We start from the raw sequence: 16,493 nt of genomic DNA, 5'->3' as shown, positions 1-16,493 counted from the left end.
ATTATAATTCATGTGTCTTTTATACATAAAGAGTGCTGGTTATAAAATGTATTTTAAAAGACAAATCAGGGGAAACAGTGTAGCCATTTCTCTCGCTTGCCGATGCCCCTCCGACTGCTTCGTCACCTAGATCCTGCATCCACAAAGGAAAATAACGGGGTGAGCACAAATAATGCTCAGTAAGTAAACCCTCTAACTGTCTGTCCCCGTATATAACTCTTAATTCTTTCCTTTTCTAATTCTGTTTCTGTTTCTACTAAATACCATGTCCTCATCTTACCGGAGGTACGGCCGGATGGCGTTCACACAGCACCATCTCGCTCTCTATGGCTATCGGGTGGAATTCACAAAGTACCAACCCGTTCTTAGTGACTACCGAGTGAGGATCACAAAGCACCAACTCGATTCTTCCTAACTATCGGGTGGAGATCACCTAGCACCTACCCGTTCCTCATGAATTTTGGGTAACGTTCACCAAGCATTTACCCGTCTCTAGTCACTATCGGGTGATGATCACAAAGCATCAACCCGTTTCTACTAACCGTTGGATGATGATCACAAAGCATCAACCCACTTATCTAATAACTAATCGGATAGTGATCACAAAGCATCTACCCCATTTCTATTACTCATTGGGTGACGATCACAAAGCATCGACCCATCTCTAAGGGCTATTCGGGTGATGATCACAAAGCATCAATCCGATTCTCATAACGGTCGGGTGATGATCACAAAGCATCATCCCAACTTTACTACTCTTCTAATTCATTCTATTGTAGCATTTTTCAATGCTCTCTACCCTTAGAGTAATTGTACACACTAAGCTCTCTACTCATAGGGTATTTCTAAACACAAAGTTTCCTACTCTTTCTTAGGTCACTTTTCAATGCATATAACAATGCACATGGATGATTCATCTCTACTAATGCACTTGTGAAATGCCAACATGCAATGTTGCAAGAATTAAGGTTCATTACTCACACTCAAACCTCTATTAGGCATTTCATCAAACAACTCATGTGCACTATAAAACTCTATTATAGCCATGATTCTAAAACTTTTTCTAACCATCCAAAATGGGGAAAAACCCCTTCACAAAGCCATAATAACCTGTCAAACAAAACACTTCCAAAAAGGGTTCCATAACACCCCTTCAAATCCATCTCAACTACCTTGCCAAACCAACAACCCATTTCTCATATTTGCAAAGTAATAACATTCACAAAGCATAGAAATTTCTATTTAATCCTTCATACATGCCATATTACATGTATATCACATACATACATCAAATCTATCAAAACCCTAATCAAGAAATTTCATAAATCTCAACTTGGGTTGGGTTTTACTTACTTGCTATGGAGAGACTTCACCAAATCTTCTTTCCACTTGGTTTTCTTGACTATTCTCTCTACTCTTAACCAAAAGAATGAAAACCCTCAAAATTCAATATGGGTTAAAACTCCCAAATCACACAACTTAAGTAGAGATTCTTACCTTAGGAAGCCTTAGGTTGCTTTTTCCACCCCAAATCACTTCAAAATCCCTTGGAAATCCTTGATCAAGAGAGAAGAGAAGTTGAGAGGAAGAAGAATGGAGTGCTGCGTTTGAGGAGAAGAAATGAGGGGTTTTGTTAATTCTAATCCCTTTTAATGAAATGTATAACAAAGCATTCCCATATTGCCCTTACTCTTCTTTGGGAATTCCATCTATATCCTTTGGTTCATTACAAACTCACCCCCATATCAACACATTCTCCATGAAAAATCCTTACAATTAACTCCCCACTTTTCCTGCTAATTAGGGGTAGAAAGGTCAAATTGCCCTTAGGGAAGAAAATATCTAAAACTCAACCAACATTAAAATCGGCCCGTCGCCGCGGCGAAGAAACTTATGTCGCCGCGGCGAAACCGTCCAGAGAGTTTCCGGTGGTTTCAACACATCTTCGCCGCGGCGAAGATTCTTCTTCGCCCCGGCGAAGCTCGGCATACTACACTTCTTCCATTTTTAACCCATTTCAAGGCAATTAATCCACACAACACTCATACTAATGTTAATCAAACAATATTACCAAAAACAACTCAAATGAGGGCGAAAGAGGAAACAATAACAACGTACCTCAAGCGGGGCGTTACACGAGGGGAAGTAGTTACACTGTCCACCACACTTTTGAGAACCTTTGTAAATAATATTGACTTTATGTAAAGAGTATGTATATTAAATGAAAGAAAAAAATTTGGGCCCAACTATTTTTATTAATGTACCTGTATTTTTTGTATATGTGTTTTGATGGGTATAGTAGTATAAAGCAACTATTACATTTTTGGGCATGAATTCCCTAAGGGAGATATGGAGTAGAGGTTGATTGCCGAGGGAAGAATGAGATTCAATCATAATATCATTTCCAGAATTACAGCGGGCCATTAGTTCAGTATGTTGAGCAGTAGTGTGAAAGCTAGAGAGATGTTAAGAAAAGGGTGCTCTGAACAGATAGTCTATGTGGTGCTAAGTAGTGATGTCCCATAACCAAAGATTCAGAGTGTGCCAGTAGTCCGAGAATTTATAAAGGTATTTCTAAAAGAGTTATAGGGCTTACCTCTGAAAAGAGCAGCTGAGTTTAGTGTTGCACTGGCACCGGGGACAGCACCGATTGCTAAAATCCTTCATCTAGTGGTCCCAGCTGAGCTTCAAGAATTGAAGAAGCATCTCCAAGAGTTTCTAGATAAAGGTCTTATCCGACCGAGTCATTCTCCCTAGGGAGCTCCGATCTTGTTTATAGGGAAGAAAGAAGGGTCATTACAGATGTGTAGTGATGACAGAGAAATGAATAACCGATAGTGAAGAATAAATGCCCGTTACCATGGACGGATGATCTTTAGACTAGTTAAGGAGTACAATAGTATTTTCCAAGAGTGATTGGATGTCGGGTTATCATTAGGGTGTTTCTTAATTGTCTTGCTCCGTTTATAGTAGTGTTTACCTTGAAGTTCGGAGGCATTACCTTTATGGTGCCTAGAGTAAGATCTACACCGACCATACAGTTTAAAGTATTTCCTTACTTAGAAGGAGGTGTTGAGTATGAGACAGAAGAAATGGTTAGAGTTAGTTCAAAAGTATGAAGATTGAGATCATTTCAGCGAGGATTGCCACGTTAGGAGTTCAGTCTACAAATAAGATGGCTCTTTACGAGATGTGGTATGGTAGACTATGTTGAACTCCATTGTCCTGAGATGTTTGGGTAAGAAAGATGAGTTAAATACAGTTCTTGGGCTAGAAATGATTCAGGAATTGATCGAAGAGATAAAGTTAATCAGAAATAGAATAAATCAAGCCCAAGCGAAATAGAAAAGGTTGACAGATTTGAGAGAAAAGATATTAAGTTCAGAGTGGGTGTTAGAGTGTTTTTAAGACTTTTCCCCCTACAACCAGGTGACGTATTTAATAGCAAAGGAAAGTTAGCATTGAGTTATAGAAGTCCATTTGAGATATTGTAATGAGTGGGAAAGGTGCCTGACACTACCCCCTAGTATGGACGAGAGTATATAATGTGTTTTATATTTCGATGCCTCGAAAGTATACAAGTGATCCCTCCCATGTTTTGAGTATTGAGTATGAAGATTGGGACTCTTAAGTTGAGGGGCGTCCACTTCAAATATTGGACAGAAAGATCAAGGAGCTCCAAAACAAGAATTTCCCTCTAGTGAAAGTACATGAGGTAAAACAAGGTATGCAGAACCGTTACTTGGAGTTGTTCATTCGAATTTCGGGGACGAAATTCTTCTAAGGGGGGAGAATTGTAACGCCCCACTTGAGATACGTAGCCATTGTTTATGGTATGGCCTAAAGGTTTACTGAATTGCCCTTAAATGAGTTTGTATATTGTTCATGTTGTTTGGTTGGCCTTTGGTTGAGTTTATGTTTTGGGTTTGGTTGAGCGTTTACCCTAGAAATGATCAAGACTTGGCAGATTTTGGAGTTGCAGCCTTCGCCGGGGTGAGGAAGAAGCTTCACCGTGGCGATGTCAGCTCTGAATTTGCAATGTCAATTCTGTAATTCTTCGTAGGGGCGACAAAGAATTCTTCGCCACGGCGAAGGGTCGGCTGAGTTTTTGTTTGAGTTTCTAGAGAATTCTTTCCTAAGGGCCAAATGACCATTTTACCCCTAATTAGTAGGAAAAATGGGAGTAAAATGCAAGGAAATTTCATGGAGAATAGTGTAAAATGGGGGTGAGTTTGTAAAGAATCAAAGGATATAGATGAAATTTCTAAGGAAGAGCAAGGGCAAATTCGGAAAGGATGGTTATAATATGAGCTAAAAGGGGGTTAAGTGTAATAAACCCTTCATTTTCACCCATTTCCACTGCCTCTTCATCCCTCATTTTCTCTCAATTCCTCACTCAATCTTCCAAGGGATTTTTGAGAGTTTTGAGTTGGAATTTGACAAGGAATTGATCCTAAGCAAGAAGAGTTATGAGTTTTATTTATGTAAGGGTTAAGTTCTTACTAAGTTTATGCTTAGGAAATAAGGGAAAGCTAAAGTCCAACAAGAGTAGAGAGTTTTAGTGAAGACTACTCAAGTATGAGGTAAGTAAATCCAACTCAAGCTAAAGTTTAAGATCCTTGAGTATAGATTTCTTTATGCATGTATGTATGATGCTTGTTGAGAAATTGAGTAGAGATATATGTCTACGTGTTGAGAAATTGAGTAGAGATATATGTCTACTTGTTGAGAAATTGAGTTGAGATGAGTATTCATGTTATGTTTGTTGGATATAGTTCCTTTATGAGAAGTGTTGATGTGTGATGAGTTTGAGATGAAGTTGGAGGAGATTGAGTAAATTTTTGGGGAATGTTCTCCTATGATAGGAATTATGTCCATAGAAGGGAGCTTCCTCCCATTGTGGTTAGTTACAAAGAGAAATAGAGTTGTAGTTAGAGAAGAGTTTTTGTATGCACATGCGGTGTTTGATGAAATGCCTAAGAGAAATATGAGCATGAGTTGTGAACCTTAATTCTTGCAACATTGCATATTGGCATTTCCTAAGTGCATTAATGAGCATAACCATCCATGTATGTGCATTAATTGTGTATTGAGACGTAGCTTAAGAAAGAGTAGAGAACTTTGTGAATAGACTTGAGAAAGAGTAAAGATCTTTGTGAATAAACTACTCTAAGAGTAATGAGAATAAGAACACTCTAATAGTAAAGAGAAAGAGAGATTGAGCACTAGAGAATAAAAGAGAGAAAAGTGCTAAAAAAAAGAGAATAGAGTAGGTTGTGCGATAGGGAACCTGTGAGTGATAAGAGAAGTCAGGAAGAGTGGGTTGGTGCCTTATGATCTCCACCCGGCCGTGCCTCCGGTTAGATGAGGCCGTGACAGTTACGAAGAGTGGGATGAGTACCCAGCCGTGCCTCCGGCAAGATGGGGCCGTGACATTCAAAGAGAGAGAGAATACAATCAAGTGGCCGAGGGTTTCGAATCCATGCATGGCCGAGTCCGATCGGCAATGAATGAGTAGAATGGTCACGAGAGTGGGTGCTTTGTGATCCCCAGCCGTGCCTCCGGTAAGATGAGGTCGTGACATACAAGTGAGGAAGAATGAGCAAACATGAGAAAGAATAAAGGGAGACAATGAGTAGGGTTACGAAGAGTGGGTGCTTTGTGATCCCCAGCCGTGCCTCCGGTAAGATGAGGCCGTGACTTACAACAAAAAGTTAAAAGAAAAGAGTTATGAAAAAGAGAGACAGAAAGAGAATCAGTAGAAGTCACGTAGAGCGGGAGAAGTCCCAGCCATGCCACCGGTAAGATGGGGCCGTGACATTTAAAGAGAGTTAGTAGAAAAGAATTATGAGAAATGAGAAAGAGATAATAAAGAGAATTAAAGGATGAGAAAGCTTGAGAAAGAAGGAGATAGAATGAGAGAGTATGAGAAAGAATGAGAGAGTTTGAGCTAGTAAGAATAGAGAGTAGAAGAAAGAAACATGCAATTCTTTTGTATTAATTTCATGTACATCTCATACATGCATGCACCATGATTTCTTCCATGGTTAGTGAGAGTATGATAAGAATGAGAGAAAACCATGATTTTCCTTCATGGTAAGTAGGGAACTATGATTTTCCTTCATGGTGAGTAGGAATAAGAGAAGGAGAAAAGAGAATAAAAACAGAGAGAAAGAAAGAATAAAAAGAGCAAAACAGAGTTAAAGAAGAATAAAAGTCTTAGAAAGAACGAGAAAAACAGTGAGAATTAGAAATAGAAGAACGGTAGAGTAAGGAAAGAACCAAAGAGTGAGTTGTGGGGAAAGGTAGTAGAGGATTTACTTACTGAGCATTGTTGTGCTCAGCCCATTGTTCTTCCCTGTTTTGTAGGAAATAGGAGCAACGGTCGGATGGACGTCAAGGGGCGGAGAGTATTGGCACCACTGTCCACCAGCTATGATATTTTGTATTAATTAGAAAGTTTTTAATACTTAGTATTTTGCATTTGTAAAGAATTATATTTCATGAGTACAGAAAAGTTTGAGCCCACTATCTTCCATACGTTATGTATATCTATAATTTACATAGTATGTATTATAAGAATAGCAGTAGAAAGTAGTTGTTACTTTATCATATCGATAGTGAGTAGTATTGCGATTAACACCAATTAATCGTCTCACTACACATAGACCAAGATTGGCCCCTAGCAAGGCATCATGGCCACCCGACAGATTCGGATTCAGCGAAGCTGCAGCTATCAATGGTATGGTTACCGTGCAATCAAATCCTTTCATCAACTGTTATCTCATCGAGACTGAGGTACAGAAATAGTGTCAACCTCAGATATTCTCAACATGTTTGTATTCAGTTAATGGACCAATGACCGAAATAATAAATTGGATTGAGCATCAACTCAATCCCACTGTGGCCATAGATTTAGTGTCATTACCATTTATTGAATTGCCCAGTGAGATAACTCTCTTGTACTAGGAGTGATGAATCATTTGTCGATCCACCATAGTCTTGATACACTTATCAATGTAGCCAATCATTATCGTATTGGTAGTTCTGAATAGAACTAAGTTGGGCTAGTGTCAAAGTACACCAATTGGTGCACAGGGCGCTCTTGTGATCTCAAGTCTAAGGATCACATGCAGCATCATCCGTTAGAGGATTTATTCCATAGACACTGAGGTTACCATCCATATGGAATCCTCTGATGGGTTTATCCAGTGAACTTGCCTCTAGTAAGCACCCATGTGTTGCACCAGGTTGTCGGCAAACAATCTTGACAAGTGAGATCAGTCACTGCCTTTCGATAGGGTCGTTCAACACTATAATAGCCTTACCGTATTATTTGTGTCCTTGGTCAGAATAATGCTAGGGCTACGAACGTTTCTAGAATGGCCACCATATGTGATCATAGGGTTCTCACTATCAAAATTTTAAACACTTGATACCCTCGTCATGGTTCTACCATCCTGAGGACATATATCATTACATACACAATATAGAAGAATATACCTTTTATTGATAAATAAACATTTATTACAGAGTCAAATTTACAATAATTGATTGGCTTTAGGGCACCGACTCTAACATAGTCCTAGTACCTCTTTTCACTCATTTTTTTCCTACCATGTAGTGGATCTCGATTATGGGTTTATCGAGGAGTCTTTTTGAATCTTTTTTTTTTTTTTTTTTTTGCCATCTAATCGATACTGAGGTTTGGTAAACAGGACGCTTGAGCATCCCATAAACTGTGTTTAAAACGAGCAGTAAATCTGCATAGTTCCTGTATCTATTATAACTCTGTTTTTTTAAGCTCATATTGTTTATCGATTATAGGTGAATTGAGGAGTCTTTCTTCACCCTCTAATCAATACTGTGGTTTGGTAAACAGCATGCTCAAGTGTCTCAAAAACTATGTTTAAAATTTTTAGAAAAGCTGTATAGTTCTAGTACCTTTTTTCACTCAATTTTTTCCTTGCTTGTAGTGGATCTCGATTATGGGTGAATCGATAAGTCTCTTTGAGTATTTTTTCTTGCCATCAAATCAATACTGAGGTTTGGTAAACAACATGCTCGAGTCTCCCAAAAACTGTGTTTAAAACGAGCAGAAAACCTGCATGGTCCCAATACCTTTTTTCACTCAGTTTTTTCCAAGCATGTAGTGGATCTCGATTATGGGGGAATCGAGGAGTCTTTTAGAATCTTTTTTTTTTTTTTTTTTTTGCCATCTAATCAATACTCAGGTTTGGTAAATAGCAGGCTCGAGTGTCCCAAAAAAAAAAATGTTTGAAATGACCAAAAAAGTTGCATGGTCCCAGTGCCTCTTTTCACTCAGTTTTTTTTCCTAGCATGTAGTGGATCTCGATTATGGGTGAATCGAGGAATCTTTTTGAATATTTTTTTTTTTTTGCCATCTAATCGATACTAAGCTTTGGTAAACAACTTGCTTGAGCATCTCGAAAATTGTGTTTATAACGAGCAGGAAAGCCGCATAGTTCCAATACCTATTTTTTAGCCCATATTATTTATCGATTATGGTGAATTGAGGAATCTTTTTAAATATTTTTTTCACCTCTAATCAATACTGAGGTTTGGTAAATAGCATGCTTGAGTGTCCCAAAAACTTTGTTTAAAACGAGTAGAAAAGCTATATAGTCCCAGTATCTTTTTTCACTCAGTTTTTTCCTAGTTTCTAGTAGATCTCGATTATGGGTGAATCGAGAGGTCTTTTTTATCCTTTTTTTTTTCCATCTAATCAATGCTGAGGTTTGGTAAACAGCATGCTCTCGAGAGTCCCGAAAACAACATTTAAAATGAGTAGAAAAGATGCATAGTCCCAGTACCTTTTTTCAGTTAGTTTTTTTCCTAGTATGTAGTCGATTATGGGTGAATCTAGTAGTCTTTTTGAATCTGTTTTTTTGCTGTCTTATCAATACTGAGGTTTAGTAAGGGCCATGCTCGAGAGTCCTGAAAATTGTGTTTAAAACGAGGGGAAAAGCTGCATAGTCCTGGTACCTCTTTTCGCTCAGTTTTTTCCTTGCATGTAGTGGATCTCAATTATGGGTGAATCGAGATGTCTTTTTGAATCTTTTTTTTTTTTTACCGTCTAATCGATACTGAGGTTTGGTAAACAGCATGCTTTAGCATCCCAAAAACTGTGTTTAAAATGAGCAGTAAAGTTGCATAGTTCCAGTACAAAATTTTACTTAGTTTTTTCAACCCATATTGTTTATCGATTATGGGTGAATTGAGGAGTCTTTTTGAATCTTTTTTTCACCATCTAATCAATATTGAAGTTTGGTGAATAGCATGCTTAAGTGTTCAAAAAACTGTGTTTAAAACGAGCAGAAAAGCTGCATAATCCTAGTACCTCTTTTCACTCAATTTTTTCCTACCATGTAGTGGATCTCGTTTCTGGGTGAATCGAGGAGTCTTTTTGAATCTTTTTTTCACCGTCTAATTGATATCGAGGTTTGGTAAACAGTATGCTTGAGCATCCCACAAACTGTGTTTAAAACGAGCAATAAATCTACATAGTTCATGTACCTATTTTTACCCAATTTTTTTTAGCCCATATTGTTTATCGATTATGGGTGAATGAAGGAGTCTTTTTGAATCTTTTTTTTTACCGTCTAATCAATACTGGGGTTTTGTAAACAACATGCTCGAGTGTCCTGAAAACTGTGTTTAAAACTTGCAGAAAAGCCGCATAGTCCAGTACCTTTTTTCACTAAGTTTTTTCCTAGCTTCTAGTGCATCTCGATTATGGGTGAATCGAGGAGCCTTTTTGAAACTTTTTTTTTTTTTTGCCGTCTAATCAATACTCTGGTTTGGTAAACAGCATGCTCGAGTGTCTCGAAAATTATGTTTAAAATGAGAAGAAAAGTTGCATTGTCCCAGTATCTTTTCACTCAGTTTTTTCCTAGCTTTTGGTGGATCTCGATTATGGGTGAATCGATGAGTCGTTTTTAATCTTTTTATTTTCCATCTAATCAATGCTGAGGTTTTGTAAACAGTATGCTCTCGAGAGTCCCGAAAACTATGTTTAAAATGAGCATAAAAGCTATGATAATCCGTGGATTATACTATTTTTATTAGACTTTTTAGTTAGATTTCAGATACTTTTTAGTTCATTTTGACCTGAATTGCTACTTAATTCTTTATATTTTGTGTTTCAGGCTAAAATGAACATTTTATGCAAATAATGAGAGAATTGGAGTTTTTGGACTCAGAAGTGAGCGGATCTCAGAAGTTGGGAAAGTTCTAAAGCAGAGTGGAGCACTATGAAGCTTGTTTCCATGAGGAGAGCATCGAAGATCGAAGATTCAAGCAAAGAAGCAAGTGGAGGGCAATTCTGTAAATTCAGAATTCCACATGAAGGTTCGCCATGGCGAAGAGAGTTGCGCACGAGAGTTTTACTTCACTTCGTTGCCGCGGTGAGAATCCTTCTTCGCCGTAGCGAAGTCTGCGAATTCCAAAACGCATAGTTTCATTTTTAGGCATTTTCCTAGGTTTTTGGGCGAGGTATAAAAGGAAAACTTAGTCATTTTTGTTAGGGGTCGTTCGTTTTTAGCAGAGGGCAGCTATTTTCATTTTCTTAGGTTGATTTTGGGTGAACTTTGATTGAAAAGGGTGAAGATTCAAGATTAAAACCAGTGGATTCGTCATTTGGGGAGATCTCTTGTCCTTTCTCTTATTTTCATTATGTTGAACATTGGGTTTTTCGTTTCTTTTGTTTGTGTTGTTGATTTAGCTATGAACTAACCCATTTTGGGTTAGGGTTTTGATGTAGTTTGGATTCTCATGGGTTAAGTAATTGATCGTTATTATTTTCATATGATTTTGCTTTGATTGTGTGATTATTTTGAATTAATTGTTTTTATGTGATGAAAATGATGAGATTGAGAAATGAATCGTGTTAAGCTTCTTGGGTAATCACCATTGTAGTATTGAATGCTAGAGATTGATTTGAGAATCAATGAAATCAATCTAGGATTCCTTGTGCTTAATGAGCTTTGAACTATTAATCTTCATTTTGTTGGGTGCGGAAGTTTACTAGGGAAGAGTAAGGAAATATAGCCTGGGAAGGTATATTTTACACTTTAGAGAATTCGATTTACAATCAATGCATGTGAATATGGAATTAGTATAATCCTTAGGTTTAACCTATAGAGTCCGAATGAAGTCAAAACCCTACCCGTTTGTTTGAATTGATTTTATCCTTGTTTTAAATCTTGCTTTCATAATTTAGCTTTGAATATTTAGAAAATTTGTTTTAGTTTTAAGTTTAATTTTCTCCCATTAATCCAAACAACTCGATTACTCCAACTTGAAAACAGTATAAAACTTAGTGATTAGCAACCAATCCTCGTGGGAACAATACTCACTCATCACTTTATTACTTTGTGCAACTAGTGCACTTGCTATTTATGCATGTTGTAGTAACAACGCACCAAGTTTTTGGCGCCGTTGCCAGGGATTCGGTTTTGTGTTAACATTAAAATTTTCTTGTGTTAGCTAGATTGGAGTGTTATTTTTACTTAATTGTTGTTTGTTTAATTTTCATTATTTTTCTTTGTTTGGTGTGAGTTCACTCTTGCTATTTTTCTATGTAGTTTATGCGAAGAGCAAAATGTCATCCAGTGGTTCCTGTTGATCCTGAAATTGAAAGAACCACTCGAAGACTGAATAGAGAAAGAAGAGAAATAGAAGCTACAGTTGAACCAGAGGTAATAGTTGTAGAGATGGCAGAAAATAGAACACTGAGGGAATTATCTGTTCCCACAGTTGAAGGCAGTGGGTCAAGTATTACTAGACCAGCGGTACAAGCCAACAACTTCGAGATAAAGCCGACAATCATCCAGATGATCCAACAGTCGGATCAATTTAGGGGTGATTTGAAGGAAGATCCAAATCTCTACACATTGCAAATTTTTTAGAGATTTGTGATACTTTCAAGTCAAACGGAGTGTCAGATGATGCAATCAAATTAAGACTATTCCCATTTTCATTGAAGGATAAAGCTAAAGGATGGTTACTGGCACTACCGTCAGGAACAATCACCACATAGAATGATTTAGCACAGAAGTTCCTGACCAAATTTTTTCCTCCAGCAAAGTCGGCAAAGTTGAGAAATTACCTCATGTCATTCATTCAAGAAGAGTCAGAATCATTGTATGAGGCTTGGGAGAGATACAAAGAATTAATGAGAAGGTGTCCACATCATGGGTTGCCAGTTTGGATGCAAGTCCAAACATTTTATAATGGATTAACGGTGAATGTGCAAACTATGGTGGATGCAGCCTCAGGAGGAGTGTAACGCCCCACATGAGGTATGTAGTTATTGTTTCCTCTTTCGCTCTTATTTGAGTTGGTTTTTGGTAATATTGTTTGACTGAGTGTTGTGTTGAATGCTTGCCCTGAAATTGGTTGAAAACAGAAGAAGTTCAGTGTGCCAAGCTTCGCCGGGGCGAAGAAGAATCTTCGCCGCGGCGAAGATGTGTTGAAACCATGGGGAAACTCTCTGGGCAGTTTCGCCGTGGCGACAAAAGCTTCTTCGCCGCGGCGACAGGCCGATTGAAATGTTTGTTAAGTTTTAGATATTTTCTTCCCTAAGGGCAATTTGACCATTCTACCCCTAATTAGCAGGAAAAGTGGGGAGTTAATTGTAAGGATTTTTCATGGAGAATATGTTGTTATGGGGGTGTGTTTGTAATGAATCAAAGGGGGTAGGGTTTGGAGTATATTAGTAAGTAAAAGAAGGGTTACACCCCCAACCTATTCTTTGAGCACATTTGGAATAAATTGACAATTTTCACAAACCTTCACCCTCATTCTTTAATTGCTCTCACCAATCTTGTACTTAGATTAAGTCTTTAAAAATTAAAGGGTAGGAATGTGTTTTTGGCTCAAAATAATGGTAGGTTAATGTAGGTTACATGAAAGAAAATCAAGGCTAAATGTGTTTAATAATGGCTCAAAGGGGTAATAGCGATAATTTAAATAAAGGGTTGGCTTGAAAGGCTCAAACGATCCAAAGATAGCCTAAATCATGTCCTAAGCAATGTCATTCTAGGATTTCACCAAGTAATTATCAAGTGAGTTCTAGAATTTGTTGAGATTGCAAAAATGTCTATGAAAATTATACATAAACAACATCACTAAGCCTTAAGACTAACCAACCAAATCATACCACATAGCATGAGAGTCTCAAACTAGATGAAACTAATTATTCAAAATTATCCTTAAACCTAAGCAACATTTAACATCTCTAAACATCACATGTATCACAATATAATCATATCATTGACATACAAGTTAATCGAAAAACTAAACAAAACAATTTAATCCTAAAATCATTCAAAATTATCCTTAAACCTAGCAACATTTAATACTTCAACATCACATGTTATCACAATTATAATCATATCATTGACATACAAGTTAATCCGAAAACCTAAACAAAACAATTTAATCCTAAAATCATGCAAAAACTAAAAATAAAAAATTCACCCAATTCATAAATTAACAAAATAAATAGGAACCTTCCCTTACCCCCAACCTAGTATCTACATTGTCCCCAATGTAGCAAAAGGAAAAAGAGAAGGAAAAGAAAAGTTACCCCTTTTTAATATTGAAGTGTGAAGACGCGTGTGAAGTATGATCACCACTCTGGTTACTTCCATCAACTGTATCAAATTCTATCAAACAAAGAAACTCTGATGTACCTCATTGGCCAACACATCACTAGTCAAATTAGGATTAGAGTAACAAAAACACAACTAAACGACATCTAAAAAAAAAATGAAAAGGGAAAGAAAATGAAAATAGATAAAAAAAAATCAATGGGTTGCCTCCCATATAGCGCTTGGTTTAACGTCCTTAGCTCGACGTTGTCACTTTCTCAACCATATTCTCCCTTGTATTTAAAGTGTTCCGAAGGAGGTCAGCTTCAAAGTAGGTTCCTTCACAATGAAAGGTAGAATGTCTCATTAGATAAGGGAAGAGAATATAAGAAAGAGCATACCTTGGATTTTTCTTTGGAAGAAATTAAGCAAGTGGACAATCGCTTCTATTTCCTTTCCTATGTCAATGTCTTCTTTAGACTTTCAGGTTCTCGGCACCCAACCCTCCCATATTGCAACATCCAACGGATCTTCACTCTTAAGATCGAATATTAGCCTAAGTGATTGTTTCGTCTTTGGAGTCAATGCCCTATCTCCTCATAGTTGGGTTTTTGCTCCATCTTGAACAACTCATCTTTACTTTCGTCAGTGATGATTGGTTTCATATGAGCTTCTTCAAGTTGCTTCCCACTTTTCACTATTACAGCACTAATATTCTCCCTAGAGTTGATCACGGGTTCTGGCGCCCCTAGTCTTCCAACGGTAGTAGCCAATTGACTAACTTGGTCTCCAAATTCTTGATTGACATTTCGTATCTTGTTGAAACGATCTCTTGCTGAAATTGAAGAGTGCTAGTGGCTAAGGAATTTACCAAGTCCTCCCATTTTGATGTCTTTGTGTCTTGTTGGAATTGGAGAGTGCTAATACTATGGAATTTACAAGTCCTCCAAAGACATGCATTGAGATTGGGGAGCATTTTGTGGCCTTGCTTGATATGGTTGGGGCTCGTGGTACGGAAAACCAAGTGGATAGGTAGGGTAGCATCTTGGTGGTTTCCCAAATAGCTAAGGTTGGGGTGATCCCTCCATCCTAACTGATTGTAGGTGTTGGCGAATGGGTCATACCTCTACCCTTGTTGACTTGAAATCCTCCCACAGCAAAATCTTGAAAGGTACGAATGTTGGTAGGATGACCAACGTTAGAGCAAATGTCGCATGTTTTAACTTGTTGAAATGCCAATTGTTGTACAAGTGCAGTCAAGGTGCTCAATTGCTGTCAACATTAGTAACCATCTCCTAGTGACCAGAATAAAAAAAAAATTAAAACTGAAAAAAAAATAACAAAAGTAGATAAATAATTAAGTTAATCAAATCCCCAGTGACACGATGCCAAAAATTGATGCGTGCAAATGCAACACCTATTTTACCTCACTAAATTCGAATGCAAAGTCGTGTGTAGCAAAGAGTAAGTAAGGGTCTTTCCCAACAGGGATTTGTGAACTTAATTATTATCTACTTCAAACAGGGTTCGTCACAAATTATAAAACTCAACAAACTATCAAACTAAAATCAAACAAAATAAAACAAGCGACAATCACGAAAGAGATAAATAAGAGAAACTAGATTGAAGTTTATTCGCCACACTAGACATGAATTACATATAATAAAAGCACTCTTTAACTTTTACCCTCTTAATCACATCAGCTCAGACAATACCAAAGTGATAAGTTCGTCTCTTTACTGAGTTGTTGGATTAGACACGATCATAACCCATTCCCTATTTATTAGATAACTAGGATACAATCTCTAGATTCAAAGTAATAAAGCATTAAGTTGCTAGAGACTACTGAATCAAGGCTAAACTCATATGGTCGGTTTAGTTTCTTGAGTGATTACCCCCCATGTATGCAGGCATACAACTTAACACTAGTTATTTAGGTTAATAAAGCGATTACGTACTAAACAACCTAAATTGGCATAAATAAATTAATCGAATTATTAATTGTGCACTTAAACAATTAAGACAATTATCTAAACCCTATTCACAGAGAAATAATCACATAACCAAGAGAGATCAAAAGATAAATAGATGCAGATTTATAATCACAAGACATGTCTACGGTTTTGAAATCATCCTCAATCACACAAAGAATTAGTTGTTCATGAATAAATATGAGAACATCATTGTATTATAATAACAAATAATAATAACAAAGAAGAAGAAAAACTTAGTGAAACTGGTTGGATTAATGAAGTTGATGATGATCTCCTCCAATTCTTCTTCTCCAAGCCTTCTTAATCTCCCTTTTCTTCAGTTCTTGAATAATCTTTTTCTCTTTTTTTTTATCTCTAAAATAATTTCCCTAAAATAATGCTAAAAGACTTCTATATATCCCACAGGGTTAGGGTTTTTTTTCTTAATTCTAGGTAATTCATGCGATTAATCCTATTTCCCACAAATGATACCTATAAACCACTAAGTATAAGTGTATTTTCAAGCACTTATCAATAAGAAAAGAATTTTCTTTTTCACTAAAGAGTGAAAACGGGAGAGAGAGAGAGAGAGAGAGAGAGAGAGCTTGGGGGGGGTAGGTATTTTCAATTGAATGAATCATTATATTTTTAATTTTAAGTTGCACTTATACAGTCCAACAGTTAAAAACCCTATTCCACTTAGGAATAGCCAGGGCTCCAATCCTAGTTCACCCTTGCAACCAGCACCCTTTAATGGTATTTTAAATTTAATTAATTATTATTACAATTAAAATCAATTAATATATGTACAATAATATATTAACATTATTGTAATAATAATCTATTTAATACTGCGCACATATATTAAATATAATCGCACTAATTTTAATTTTAATATTAATTA

Source organism: Pistacia vera, unplaced genomic scaffold, assembly GCF_008641045.1.
Source record: "Pistacia vera cultivar Batoury unplaced genomic scaffold, PisVer_v2 Contig568, whole genome shotgun sequence".
NCBI lineage: Eukaryota > Viridiplantae > Streptophyta > Magnoliopsida > Sapindales > Anacardiaceae > Pistacia > Pistacia vera.
This window is presented reverse-complemented; position numbering follows the sequence as displayed.